This window comes from Protomyctophum bolini (genome assembly GCF_963924005.1).
Source record: "Protomyctophum bolini genome assembly, chromosome: 19".
Classification (NCBI taxonomy): Eukaryota; Metazoa; Chordata; class Actinopteri; order Myctophiformes; family Myctophidae; genus Protomyctophum; species Protomyctophum bolini.
Window position 1 is genome coordinate 2,907,080 of NC_137880.1, and position 15,321 is coordinate 2,922,400.

Below are 15,321 nucleotides of genomic sequence, written 5' to 3' on the forward strand. Positions count from 1 at the left end.
GGTAGCTAAATCTAGCAGTGACTTTTGACTATGACCAGAGTGTAACTAAAGTTTGCTGTGGGAAACACACCACAGGCTTAGTACGCTTATCTCACAGACGTACCCTGTTAGACAACATCTAACAGATTTATAAAAACAACAGACTGCAGCGTATACTTACAGCTGTTGTGCGGACGGAAGCACTCGTCCGGCTTTGTTAACCCTAGCATGTGATGCATGCACTAGCACCACTGACCTACTACAAGGAGAGTGTAATAAACCCTGCTGGCGTACCAAACGCCAGGCTGAATATGGACTCTAACCATATTGCTGCGCGTATCTATAACTACGCAGTCTTTTGCTAATGAACCTCATTAGGCTTATATATGGACTCTAACCATATTGCTGCTTGAACCCAAACAGTCTTATCTCTTAACTCTGTCACGTCACTAAAAAAAACAAAAACTGTATAAGTCACTTAAATGTTAAATTACCACTTAGGGTCTATACCAATGAAATTTGGAAGCATGTAATCTTGTGGGAACGAAAAAAAAGACAAGGTTTAACTAAGGTAAACCTTGCATCATAACCTATATATTACCAGGTAAGAGGAGAGACACTTTTCTCTAATGAAGAGTAAAATATGAAGTGACTCACCTCTTATCTGTCCCGTTTCTGACACCAACTGTTATGATTAACTGTATTCTACGTATTGGACCCTCGTCTGGTTCTGGTGTGTGACGACCCGGTTGGCATTTCCATGGTTCGGCGGCGGACAGACAGACAGGCCGGCCCGGGAGAAGATTAACATGACACGAGACTTGGTCACATCAAAACGTTCACAAGGTTTATTCCACTTACAGCAGCATATATATCTTGGATACTTCATGTCCTAATGACGTCACAGACTAGACATCACAATCCCTGCCTGCCAGCAGCGGCCTTCAGCGTGCCCTAACACAGCTCTCTTCTTATGTTACCATTCAGGCAGGCAGTACACCATACATACAAGTACATTGCACGTATCAGTACCGAGTATCCGAACACAGTACCAAGTATCAGAACACTATAATACAACAATCCACTCTTTTGTCATATAAGGACAACGTCATCTGATACTGTATTTATAATGTGGAAAAGTGTACAATCAAATATGGATACCGAAAAACCTGGACTCCGCCAGGGAAATTGTATCCAGCCTCTCGTTTAATGTGATCTCTTAATCAATACTCATTGATTAACCTCTGAGCAAGCATGCGCACGCTACCTGATTGTACACTTGAAACACAAGGTTTGCTGGGACCAGTTACAACATTACGTCATCGTTGAGAACTGGGACCAGAGTACATGGTGTGTATATGTATGACTAGCTCTCAGTGATGACGTAAGAGATATGGTCATCTGTGTAGTCTGGTCCCAGCAGACCAGGCACAGATTTACAAATTACAAATCACATTACAACTACATACAGAGTATGTAACTTTGTAATTTGATTAGCAGTATACTGTGGTTACTTGGTTCGAAAAAGTGAAGCCAAGTTTTTTTTCAACCGTAAGTCTGTGCCTGGTTTGCTGGGACCAGTTACAACATTACGTCATCGTTGAGAACTGGGACCAGAGTACATGGTGTGTATATGACGTAATGTTGTAACTTGTAACTAGTCCCAGCAAACCAGGCATACACTTACGGTGTATGACTAGCTCTCAGTGATGACGTAAGAGAAATGGTCATCTGTATAATCTGGTCCCACCAGATACCACATTACGTCACCTTTGAGAGCTGGGACCAGAGTACACGGTGTGTATATGTATGACTAGCTCTCAGTGATGACGTAAGAGATATGGTCATCTGTGTAGTCTGGTCCCAGCAGACCAGGCACAGATTTACAAATTACAAATCACATTACAACTACATACAGAGTATGTAGTTGTAATTTGATTAGCAGTATACTGTGGTTACTTGGTTCCAAAAAGTGAAGCCAAGTTTTTTTCAACCGTAGGTTTGTGCCTGGTTTGCTGGGACCAGTTACAACATTACGTCATCGTTGAGAACTGGGACCAGAGTACATGGTGTGTATATGACGTAATGTTGTAACTTGTAACTTGTAACTAGTCCCAGCAAACCAGGCACAGACTTACGGTTGAAGAAAACTTGGCTTCACTTCGAAGAGACCAAGCGAAATGATTACTTGCGCGCTCTGCTTGCGCAAGTAAATACCTGTTAAAGGGTCACAATGTTTTGGGCGTTTTACCGACAGGGTTTGGAAAAAGTGCCTGTTATGGACTTGTTGGTCAATTAATGGACAAGGTATGTTTATATCAAGTCAAGTCACCTTTTTGTATATATCAATGAGTGAGTCTCTATTTGACCTGTATCGACATCCAGCTACATCCAGGTAGTGAGCACTACACACTCGTTATAAGCCCTCTTAAGGCACTGATGTCAGATCAGGTAACACATTGGGCAAAGCTTGGGGTTCCAGCTGCAGCCATCCATAGTGATATCCCACATCAAACTTGGTGAGTAAACCTTGTATACAATCTTATACCTCTCTAATACAGACGGATTGATGTTCTAATGATATTACTCGATCATTTTGTGACAGAGATTCTTGCATCAAGATGCTCTTCATTTCACCTGAGAGCCTGTTTGTGGACCCTTGGTGGGAATGGTTGAACAGCAAAAAACATAAAATGTGTCTGGTCACTGTTGATGAAGTTCACTGCATCACTTCATGGTAAAGTACAGTATATACTTATTATTAGCGTATTGATTTAGATTAAGTAATGAAATAAGCAAACAAAACATAAATGCCACAATATATTTTTATTTGCTCCAAAGAAATGCCCTCTTTGAGACATATCGAGTGCATATTTTTACACATACTGTAGCCCAGATCATTTAGGCTATCTGACAGTTCAAGACACAATAAAATACATAATGTCTTACATTCCGTACTATTGAATTCCATGTGTTATTTTTATATTTGTAGGGGAGAATCATTTAGAGAGGCATATTTGAGAGTGCCAGAAGTCAGGGCCATCCTAAAATGCCCTGTGTTGATGCTTACCGCCACTGCCACCCAGGAGATGGTGGATGATATCATCAACCTTATGAATCTTGATAAGGAATCTGTGTTAACTGTATCTGTCAGCTGCAACAGGTATATCTCAGTTTAATGTGTTTAATATTAATAATATGATTGTACAATTTACAACTCACAATAACTGTTGGGAAACAGTTTCGAGCCATGTGGCCCATAGGTCAGGGACCTATCTTCTGTTTCTGTAGTGTGAGACAGCTTGATGATTGAACCCTATAGCATTCTCAGAGCAGACACATTCTTTTCCACTTTTTTTTGGTAACCCATCTTTTTCACCCAGTGTCAATTGTTTAGTGTAATCCTGGGTGCTACACTCCCTCTGCCAACCTGGGGACAGCAACGGACTGACCTCATGCTTCCTTCAATGCATGAGGAGGAGTCCAAGCCGCTTTTTGTGAGGGTTCAGAGGGTACCTAGTACTACCTACCCTAGGGTTACGGGACACCAGGAGAAGGGCAGACACAAGGCCACTGATCTGCAACACACAATATACACAATAAAATCACACCCATGTGAAGTGAGGGGCTCTGCTGTACTACCAATGTATATATGGTAAATGGTGCATTTATATAGCGCCTTTATCCAAGGCGCATTACATTCACCCATTCACACACCGATTGCAGCGGAAGCCATGCAAGGTACCAACCAGCACATCGGGAGCAATTTGGAGTTCAGTGTCTTGCTCAAGGACACTTCGACATGTAGACAGGAGGAGCCGGGATTCGAACCGCCGATCCATGGATCATTGGACGACCTTCTCTACCTCCTGAGCCACAGTCTTTTATGAAATAATTAAACAAAACAAACATGGACAAAAAAACCCACCACCCCTCAATAATAATGACCATCCTTTTCAGGCCAAACATCCATATAACGGTCCAGGACGCCATGAGTGCTGACATCACTGCTGGGGTTGGATGGCTGGTGCAGGATCTGAAGGATGAAGGCACAGATGCAGGAAAGTCCATCATCTACTTCAGGTTGTGAAACAAAGCTATTATTTCAGTGAATTAATACAACACTAAACAATTAAACAGAATAGTATTAGTTTAGGCTCAGGTTTTATATTGTGAATTGAGAATTAGGGCTAGATTTTGAAGGTGCGTTTTACCTATTACAGTAATATGAGCTGGGGGCGTGAGGTATGTCATATTGCAATTTTAAGCATGTTAAGAAGCGCTTTCGACACCCCGTGGAGTGCGCAAAACGGCCTTGAATTAGTCATGGGAGTGTTTAAGGCGTGTTTGAGAGTTACCCAATCAACATGTCCGTACTATTTTCTTTACCAGTCAGCTGATGTCACATACGGAATGCGCACTTTGGGGATCGTTATTATTACATTTCTTCAGGCTGGCACCTGCATAGAAGACATGACATATGACTTTGTCACATTTGGGTTAATTATTCCTATTGCACTGCATGCTGTCACCTTTATGCCTCAAAATAAGTTGTTTCTATTGAGAAACACCAGTAAAATTATATTTTAATTTAAATTATAATTATATTATATTTGAAATGAGTAATGAGTTGAATGCGTGGTGCGTATGCCCGTGATGGTATGGTCTTCGCTCGTAGCATTTTATTGAAGAAGACTTGGATCGAGTGTGATACAGCGTATGAAAGCAAACCTCTCAAGGATTATGGAGATGTTTTTATTTATTTTTAAGGTTGAGAAATGAAATAATTATGGTCGTTTCTAATCTCAACCTTTCAAAAAGAATGGATGCGTCTTTTGCTGGCTGTTGCCATGTCTCATAGAAACAAGTAAATAGGTCTATAAAAATAATCCCAAAATAAGCGCATATAACAGGGGTCTGTAACCTATTTTAAATGAAGTGCCATGTTTTTATTTTCTAGATAGTGAGTCTGCTATATCCAGATTAATTTTAATGACATCACATTAAAATAAAAAACATATTTTGATTGTCCACAAATATAAAGTCCTTCCATCTTTTTAAATATTTTCTTGCACATTGTTATAATGATCATTATATATCCGCCTGCAGTCAGAGTTCATAGTTTTACTGAATGAATGTGATTCATTGTGAGCTGGTAGATCTGCTATTTTCAAAAGTAACATTTTAATTACATTTTTGTATTAGCCGTCCTTAAGTTGGGCAAATGCATTAATCTGGGGATCCTTGACATGGGAATGTGCTGTGTGAGGATCACTGGTTTAAACAACATTAGGAGAAACCTTTAGAAACAAGAAAAGCAACCACAACTACCAATATTTACAAGCAACTTTACAGAAAAAGAAGCCGCTTATAATAAACAGACTTGGCAACACTCCAGCAGCGTCCCAGAGCCGCTCAAGTGTAAAATCAAACAGTGCTTTAAATTCTTTTTGCGTTTATGAGGTGCCTAGACCCACGTCTAATCGTTATGCGCAGGTCAAGGGGCTTAATAGCAAATTGCGCAAAGCGAAAATAATTAACATATGGACACTCCCACAATGCTAAAATATTCAGCAACGTCGTATTCCATATGTGTGTGCGTTCAACACGGGACGATAAGGCTTTCATAATACGATTGTGCGCAGAGCGAGGCCAATTTATGTATTACCACATGGTAAAACGCACCTTCAAAATCCAGCCCTTAGTGTCTAAATTGGTGAAACCGCACCAAAGAAATGCTTGGTTTTAATCTGCAGAAGCTATATGACAACAACGTATCTTTCTTTATGTCTTACCGATCAATGACAACATTGACTCCATTTGGGATGATCAAGGAGAGCCTTGGCAGTGCCGTATGTCACGTTTGACCAAGAGAAAACAACGCATCTTCTTGTGGACATGTTTCACAGCCACATCTCAACCAGAAAAAGGGATGCAATCCTTGCCACATTTTCCAAAATGCAACAGCCCATTGAGGTGTGCAGTGCTGTCCACTGTGGCATTTGGCTTAGGGATAGATATAGGGGATGTGAGACATGTTGTCCATTGGGGCCCATCAAATGACCTCCTGTCATACTGGCAGGAGGTAGGAAGATGTGCACGGGATGGTTTGCCTGGAAATGCCAAAATGTACATCTACGCATGGGGTCAGTGAATAAGCTTTACATAAAGCCCTGTTATGTATGCTTTCCCTGGTCGAACAGTACAGACAAAAGCGCTGTCTCCGTAAGAGGGTCCTTGACCATCTTTTTGTCAAGGGCACAAAGAAGTCAGCTATACGTGATGACATCATGATGCCAGGCTGCTGCAGTGTCTGTGACAATGTGGAAGCCGAGTGACATCATTAAACCATTTCAAAGGTAGAACATAGTTTTTGTTTATCTGGTCTGTTAACTATTATTAATATTTTCCATTAAGACATTCAACTGTTTGCATTGTCTATATTGTGCTTGTTGGTTTTTCATATTACTTATAGAGTGTACTGTAAGTAAGTATCATACTCACGTTACATTAAATTCTTCCGGTCCCACAGATCGATCTCAAATGCCAGACGTTTGATGGTTTTCCCCATCTTGTCTGGCTTTGAGATGGACTGTGGATAGGTGAAGTTTTCAAACGTCTGGTGTTGTCGTCCTGGTGTGTAGGAGAACAGGGCATCAGTTTGGTATTCTTCAACAAAGGCAGCAATGTCCGCTTCTTGTTTAGCCACAGTGTGGGTTGTTTGGGAGCCTGAGAAATGGCCTATCCCAGAGGACAGGAAGAATTCTTCGAAATGTTTCCCAAATGGGCCAGACATTTCCGCACACCTAGCCACCTGCTCTGGTGTGTAGCGCCCCCGGGTCCACTTGAGAGTTTCTGAGAGAAAACAAAAACACCACAAAGTTAGCTTTGTACTTTATAATACAACTGTTAACTGGCTAAAAACATAATTCCTACCCTGTTAATAGATTGAAGGCATACCTTTTGAATTCATTGTTCATAAATTCATTGGACAGATCCAAAGGAATATTTTTCCCAGGCCCACCACTCATGTTGGCCACTCTACCCCACACCATCTCCATGCTGAGCCGTTCGGGCAAATAACCCTCAATTCCTAATGGACAACATAAACCAAGGGACAACATAAACCAAGGCTTAAAAAATCTAAAAGACACAAACCACTATAGATGTACATTGCATCATACTGTAATCAAATTGTTACCGCCATACTATATACCAACCAGTTAGCATTTTGTTGCCAAGTATGAAGTACTTGTGGTGGTTGCCTTGCCAAAAGGACACAAGGTCATGTTTCCAGAACTGCAGTAATCCTGGACCATCACCCTCTCTGACACAGTCCAGCCATGTGACAAAGGCCTCTCCACATGAGTGCATGCCTTGGTGTAGTTCAGGACCCTGTCCTGACTCTTGTCCTGATGGCACTCTGGTGAGCAGTACCATTCACCTTTTAGTGGAAATGCAAAAGATTACTCTTAAGTAAGACACATGACATGATGCGATCATAATGTCATTAAATGGTTTCATTGATTATTAACTTATATCGAGGTCAAGCAATAGACGCACAGTAAATTATACCTCGAGATTTTTTACGCTCCACAGGCCTCAAACACTGGATGTGGTACCACTCATTGTGGAGGCATCGAGCTTTCAGATGACACTGCACCATTTTGCCTTGTTTTTTTTATGGCATGTGCAATAAATATAACTAGAACTGTCCTCACAGATGGGACTACAGTACCAATCCCCCTTTGGCGCAGATGGAAGCTTGGTACAGGCCAAGTGCGGGTCCACATCTGAGGACAGTCATAGCTGGAGCACAGTAGCATTTCTCCACCTTTTTCTGTTGAGGAAACATAACAGGCTTGGTGAATCACAAACAACTTGCCTCCCATCTGAAGTTGCGGTCTTTAGTAGACTATTTATTATTAGCCTTTATCTTCACCATGTGTGAGCTACCGGTATGTCCATAACAAAGTGCAACTACTACTTCAACAACAATGTAAAAGAGCCTCCAAATGGTACACTGTGCAGTTTAAATTGAACAATGATTTGACCACCCACAATTGCACTTTTGGTGTTAACATTTCTTTACCTTCCTTGCAATGACAGAAAGGATATTTCTTTTGGCTGCCATCATCCTGTTGGGCAATTGTGGCCACCATGTTGATCTCCTCCTGTTTAGGAGCCAACCAGGAGAATTCTACTACTCTCTCTGCAAGGTCATATAGAGCCACTGTAGTTTGTCAGCAGCCAGGTTAAATCCTGGGACATCATCAATCTGCCCGTGCAATGCCCAGGAAGTTGGCTGCACAGGCAGTGATGTATGCTGAACAACTAAACTGAAAATGAAAGAGTTGTGAATTACTAAAACGAGCTGATATAATAATACAGTATAAAGTTTGTTATTTTGTATAATCATCTTACCACCATCATGTCTGCAGCATGTTGGAAGTTCTTCTTCACCTCCTTTTTCAGGGACCTGTGGCCAAATGCAATTTTCATCTGGCCAAGAGTGCCTACGTGCTGCCATGCTTTTCTCATGGTAGAGAAGATTAAAGTCATCCTGTAGTGTAGAACATAGAAGCATAGTATACATGTGATGCAAACCAGATGTGATAACATGGATTGTATACAAATTGTATGCCAAATTGCATTTGGTATACCTGCAGAAGGATCATCTCTTTATGAAAGTCTTGAGGAGCTTCAACAAGCCCCTCAAGTCTCTCTTCTGGGGTGTCATGGGTGACCCTTGTGTTTTGTGTCTTTCAATGCTCAAGCCATCTCCACAACAGAGGACAGGGAATGGCTTGCCATCCACAATGGGGACATGTTTGTGCAAGGCATCCAGAGAGAGAACTGGGGTTTGATTCAATGACACCCAAGTTCACCTAGGTGGAATTTATGGAACAACATTTCAACAAATATTATTGGTCTTTTACCTTCCAAATTATAGTGAATAATGTGAGTTACGTTGCTTACTAGTTCACTTTTTTGGGACATCTCATGATGATATAGATGGTCAATATGACGGATCACTTTGTTTTTGACAGGTTGTAAGGCTGTCAAGTTGTCTGCCAGCACCCGCATGACCAAAATAGTCATCCGTTGCTTGATGGCACTGTAATCCTACAAGCAACAGAATATCAGCAGACTCAAATTCACATGAGATTACATGAGAGTAACAATGGAATGATTTAGATTTGTATTCAACATATGTTCCTGTTAAAATTCATTACTTATTCCTAGAACTGTAACAGGCCATCTACCTCTGTGGATGGTAAGATGTGGTGAGGGGACACTTCCATTGCCTTCATTCCAGATCCAGTAAGGTGGCTGAAGGACACCTTGTTGAGGTGGGCGAAGGAAAGTGCCCATAGCGTCACTTTATTACCTGGACTGTTCCTTGTATGATGCTTTTCTTGCACATATATCTGAAATGAATTCTATTATTATAGTAATTTCTTGGTGGATATTTATATTGTCTTATGATGCAGCACTATATACCTAATGAAGTATAATGCTTTTCATGAGAACAGGATGAAATTGTTGGTTAGTCATAGTGTAACTCTGTATATTGGGGCAGGACGTTTGACACCAACCATCAAACTCATCATTTAATTTACAATCTCATATGACCGACAAAAAAATAATTCACCTGAACATTGTCCCAAGTCAAAGAAAATGTCATCTCCTTTCCAGGCGATGGTTCTTGTGTCTGAAAGTACAGTTACAGTTGTCTGTAAGTACAGGAAATATAGTTCCAAACCTGAACATGGTGCAATCATCTCTCTCGCCCCAGTTTAGAAACCAATGTGCATTGTGCTGCTATTGATCTTCATAATATAGAAGCATTATGGAATAACTTAATAATATAACTACAGTTTGCTATTAATATGGTTACTACCCCATTATCAGTGGCATATTCAACTTCAGAGTAAGCCTCTCACCTCTATTTTGTCCTTCCAGATTGTCTTTCTGTCTGTCTGTCTGTCTGTCTGTCTGTCTGTCTGTCTGTCTGTCTGTCTGTCACAACAAGCAGCGACAGCGTGGAGTGGAGTTTCTGTTGCAGCACTGTTGGTTGGTTGGTTGGTAGGTTGTTGTTGTCCCAAGAGTGTCGGCTCTACCTCCCTGCCATACTTGTTTGCAGTGTACTTTGTCTTGTTTTAATAATATACAATAAACCAAATGGTTTATTTGTTTACTGTTGTTATATCTCTGTTTCTGTTCTTGTGCGCAGATCGAAAGCAAAACAGGGTTCAGGAGGTGTAGTTTTAGTAGTTCTTCTCCTGTAAGTGGGAGAGAAGGAGAGGAGAGGGAGGGGAGGGGCGGGGAGGGGAGGGGCAGGGAGGGAGGGGAGGAGGCTGGAAATCCCCTCCTGCTCTCGGAGTGTGTCAGAGCAGCAGCATCCCATCGCCCGGGAGAAGAGCTCGGATTGGCTACTTTTGGTTTGGTTGCTATGGTTTGGTTGTCACGTCAACAGCGACCCAACCAATTAACTGACGTGGTGGTGCTGTAGTGATCCGGACGGTAGTGATCTAATAATAATGATAGTAATGATAATAACTAATAAACTAATAATAAGAATGCATTTATTTGTATTTTAGCACTTTTTCCGAAGTTACTTACAAGTACAACAAATAACTTAGAACATGTATGTCAACATTAACTCTCTGACTGCCCCCCTGGTCGGACCTGTTGACCTTATATGCACACGCGGCTTCCATCTTGCCAGCAAGGTGCTACCATAGGTCCAACTTCCCATAGACACCCCATACATTACAGCCAAACAGAAAAGTCCTATCTGATTGTGTATTAAACGTCAAACTCACCGACGTGGGTAGGTATACCCTCACAAAAGACATGCAGTAATCCTGGTCTCTATACTGCCTCCCCCTGGCCAGCCGGGGCGCCTGATGGAGGGGAAAGGAACTGGTTGGAATAACGTGTTCCTTCCACGCGCCAAGCATCCTGAATCGTAGCCACGTTGACAACGTTTGTAATAAACCAACCCGTTTGTAAATCCGTCAAGATTTGAGCGAGTTACGACTGTTTTTGTTTGAGCTGCCATTAAACATACTGCACTGTAGACCCCGAAGCAAGATGGCCGCCGGGTGAACGACGTCAGAAACTCTGCCTTAAGCCATCTAGACTTTATTTTATATCTATGCCAATCACAGCCCGATTGTCCCTCCGGGCGATGGGACATAAGTGAGGGGCGCTGCAGTTTCACTTCCCTCTCCGTTTCTTTCTGCCTCATTTTTTTTTTTAAACATATGTTTATTTTCTGCCTCATTTAGGGCAGAAATGAAAGTAGAAAATGTCATTCATTTATTTTTTCACTCATGAAAGTTACCAACTCCAAAGCCACCTGCATTGCACTGCACTCCGCCAGGGGAAATGTGACTGTCTGTGGCTTCTCACTTGTGTTTTCAAATCTGTAAAACATCTCTATTATGTTTTGAATACAATTCCTTCGGTTTCCAAGCGTGCATGTTGTCACGTTTTATTGTTTATTGTTTTATTATAAGGATCCCCATTAGCTTTTGCCTTGACAAAAGCTAGTCTTCCTGGGGTCCGACACAGACAAACATTTAACATTTAACAAAGGCAACACTTACAATTGTTTACAAACACTAACTAAAAAATAGTAAAATAAAATATAAAATAACAAATAACAAACATAAAACAAAAAACAAAGAAAAACATAGCAAAAATATCACTTTCAACACATTATACATTTGAATTATTATCTTCCCAGGGTTACTGCAGTATGGTTTACGATAAAGTGTTCTTTTAACTTGATTTTAAAGATGAATTTTGTATTAGTATTGGTTATACACTTTGGTAGTGCATTCCAAACCTATTACTGCTCTGTAGATAATAGAAGATTTAAGAATATTTTGTTCTTGGTTTATAGGTGCCACCAAAACACCCGATCTGGCTTGTCTAGTCATATGGTTCTGTTCATCTATATACCTGTTCAAAGAAATACTGTGTTTTTATTTGTCCATTAATACATTTCTGAAAAACGTAAGAATACGTGACTGTAATCTATTCTCAACAGTAATAAGCCATGATAGATTTCTGTGCATTTCTGCATTTTGTGAACACTATACCGGTACTCTAGAATAGATAATAGAAGAATATGGTTCTTCAAAGGATCAGGTCCCAAAATGTATTAACAAAATGCCATGCAGGCAGTACTGACTGAAAATGTATAATCTTCTTGAATTTGAGGTATAGTGCAGACTTTTGGCCAGAGTAATTTCAGTTCAAGATAGAGAGGTCATTAGAGAGGTCATCTTATGAAAATGGGCAGTTTTGTACAAGTGAGGCAGTGATATTCACTCTAAAGTGCTGGGAAATAATCATATTCGATGGCTTTTTGTCATTCTTTGTGCGTTTTTCCGGTGATGATGTGGGGGATATTTTACAATAGAAAGCCCCAGAAATCTATTCTGCTACTTACCCCTATATGTGTGTCAGGATACTCCGCACTTCCAAATCTACAAGCTCGCAAGATGTCGCATTATTTGCGACACATATTGTGAGCTTGCAGATCGGCAAATTTTAAATGTCCGAAATGTGTAGAGTGGATCATTTATGTTTTGTAATAATAATAATAATCAAAATCTACAAAGAAACTAGTAACTCAAGTTTTCAAATAGGCCTAAATGTACACGCACGCACGCACGCGCGCACACACACGGCTGTCTGTTCTGACTGAGCAAGAGGAATCAGCCTGTCTGTAGTTCTGAAACTTAACCACAGCACTGGGAGAAGAGCTCCCTCCAGTGGCCATAGATAGATAGATAGATAGATAGATAGATAGATTTTCTTTTACACAAACAAAACATTCTGCCTTATTTCCCACGCCCTGCATAAAAAGTCTGCCAAAGCAAAAATACCTTTCCTAAAACAAAACTCCAGTTTTTCATAGTCCTCCAACCAGAAAAAGTCAGCACAGATGGATGTCATTTTACAAAATAATACATGTCTTAATTCTTCATATAATGGGCAGTAAAACAAAAAGTGAATTTCATTTTCAATTTCTTTCAAATCACACACTAGACAGACTCTGTCCTCCTCAGCAGTACCAAATGAATCTACCCGTTTCTAAAGCTAACGGTAAGGTCCCAGAATGCAGCTGTGCACAGAAAGATCTCTGACTTTTGGATATATTTTGTGTAACATAAGGATCAGGGCCATAATTATTTTTAATAAGACGATATGTTCTTAGTTTTGGTTTGTACCATAATTCATACATGAGACTGCTTTATTTGCTGTAGGGGTGCACACGTTAATCGAACCAATCGACATAATTGATTATATGAAAAAGACACACAATATTTTGGACCAAACAAATAAAGAAGAAAAACAAAAGGAAAAAAAAATGTCTTGTAACCTGCCGTTTTTTTCTACTTTCTAATTCTTTGTTTGGTCCAAAATGTTGTGTTTTTGGTCATGATTTGTCACGACAAGAGTTGGCTTCGTGCGACGCTTAAAAGCTCTTTAAATAATTGTTATATAGCCGACATTGATAGGTGCAGCTGAGGGTCACCAATAATAAGCCTGTTGCCAAAAACAATACTTTTTGTTTTGGCAAATCGCCATTCAAACTATATCCAGAATATGCCATGTTTTTTGTGAGGAATAGAAAGATAAATAACTGAAGGTGATTTATACAATTAACTTATATAATAGGCCTACATAATTATGCATGCAAGTTTTATTCCATTCTAAGTTTTATTCAATAAAATGATTCTGATTCTATCAGTGTTGTTTTTGGCAGCAAACTGTGATTTTACTCTTAGTCATAATTATATAGTCTCTTGAATAGTTTTAATTTAGTTTTAGTCACATTTTAGTCATCATACATTTTTAGTCGACTAAATCTACAGTTGATTTAGTCGACTGAAATGTATTTTGGCGGGCCTTGATGCCGTCAATATGACAATATAGCCGAACGGAAAGAGCCCATCTACAAGCGCAGTCGCGCTGCGACGCGTTGTGGGCTTGTAGATCGGCTATTTTCAGCATGAAATTTCAGAATTAAAAAACAGGATGAAAACGGATTGCAATGACATGTTTATGCCAATAGAGGGCATGCGTGTGACATCATCATACCAAGGACCATCTAAAGAGGAGAAGAAACGAAGACCGTACGAACGGGCACCTGGAAGACTTTTGAACAAGTGCAATATTATATAATATTATAATATTATAATATATCCCTTAACCTTTTTTAGATAATTATGCTGCTATAAAGACTGTTGTGCAATATCTGTCTCTCTCTCTATGAACTAATGGTGCTTTTTACTCTGTTTTTAAAGTGGTGCAACCACTTCTACATCCAGCAATGTCCATGTACCTGTTTGTGTAGGTCAATGAGCACGAGTGGTGTGCGCATGCGTGCGCCTGCACCACTGGTGTGCGCGTGCACCCGCACCCGTGTGTGGATGTTGTTGCTACATGAATAGCGTCAATGCTAGCGAGCTAAAATATAGCCATCGTTGCTCTAGAAAGCACCAATGTTTCCATCTAGACCACCGGATTATCAGCAAAAACCTCCGAACATCGCGCTAATGGACCAAACCATGGAGAGCTCCGTAGATTAGGAGTTATTCAGCTTTTAGTCTGCCTGTATAACGGGAGGTGGACGGCAACGCGCATGCGCGATCCATAATAAAGCTAATCTAACGGAGCAGAGAGAGAGAGAGAGAGGAGTTGCACCACTTGGTTCACACAGGTGTGATTTTATGTTTTTAAAAGTGGATTTTATATTTTAATACATTTGGTTACCAGCTCACCATCATTTAGCTGCGTGGTCCGGGGACCACCTGGAACCCCCTCAAGGACCCCTGGGGGTCCCCGGACCAAATGGGGACCACCTGGAACCCCCTCAAGGACCACCGGTGGTCCCCGGACCACATTGGGACCACCCACATGGGTACCACCCGCATTTGGCCAAACCGCCATGTGACAACACTATGAATAATTAATACACGACAACAGAACCACGACAGACTTTCAAAAATCCGTTTATTAAATTCACAGTTTATCATTTAGGCACTGAGCCATTTACAGTAACATGTTTTATCATTTAGGCACTGAGCCATTTACAGTAACATGTTTTATCATTTAGGCACTGAGCCATTTACAGTAACATGTTTTATCATTTAGGCACTGAGCCATTTACAGTAACATGTTTTATCATTTAGGCACTGAGCCATTTACAGTAACATGTTTTATCATTTAGGCACTGAGCCATTTACAGTTACATGTTTTATCATTTAGGCACTGAGCCATTTACAGTAACATGTTTTATCATTTAGGCACTGA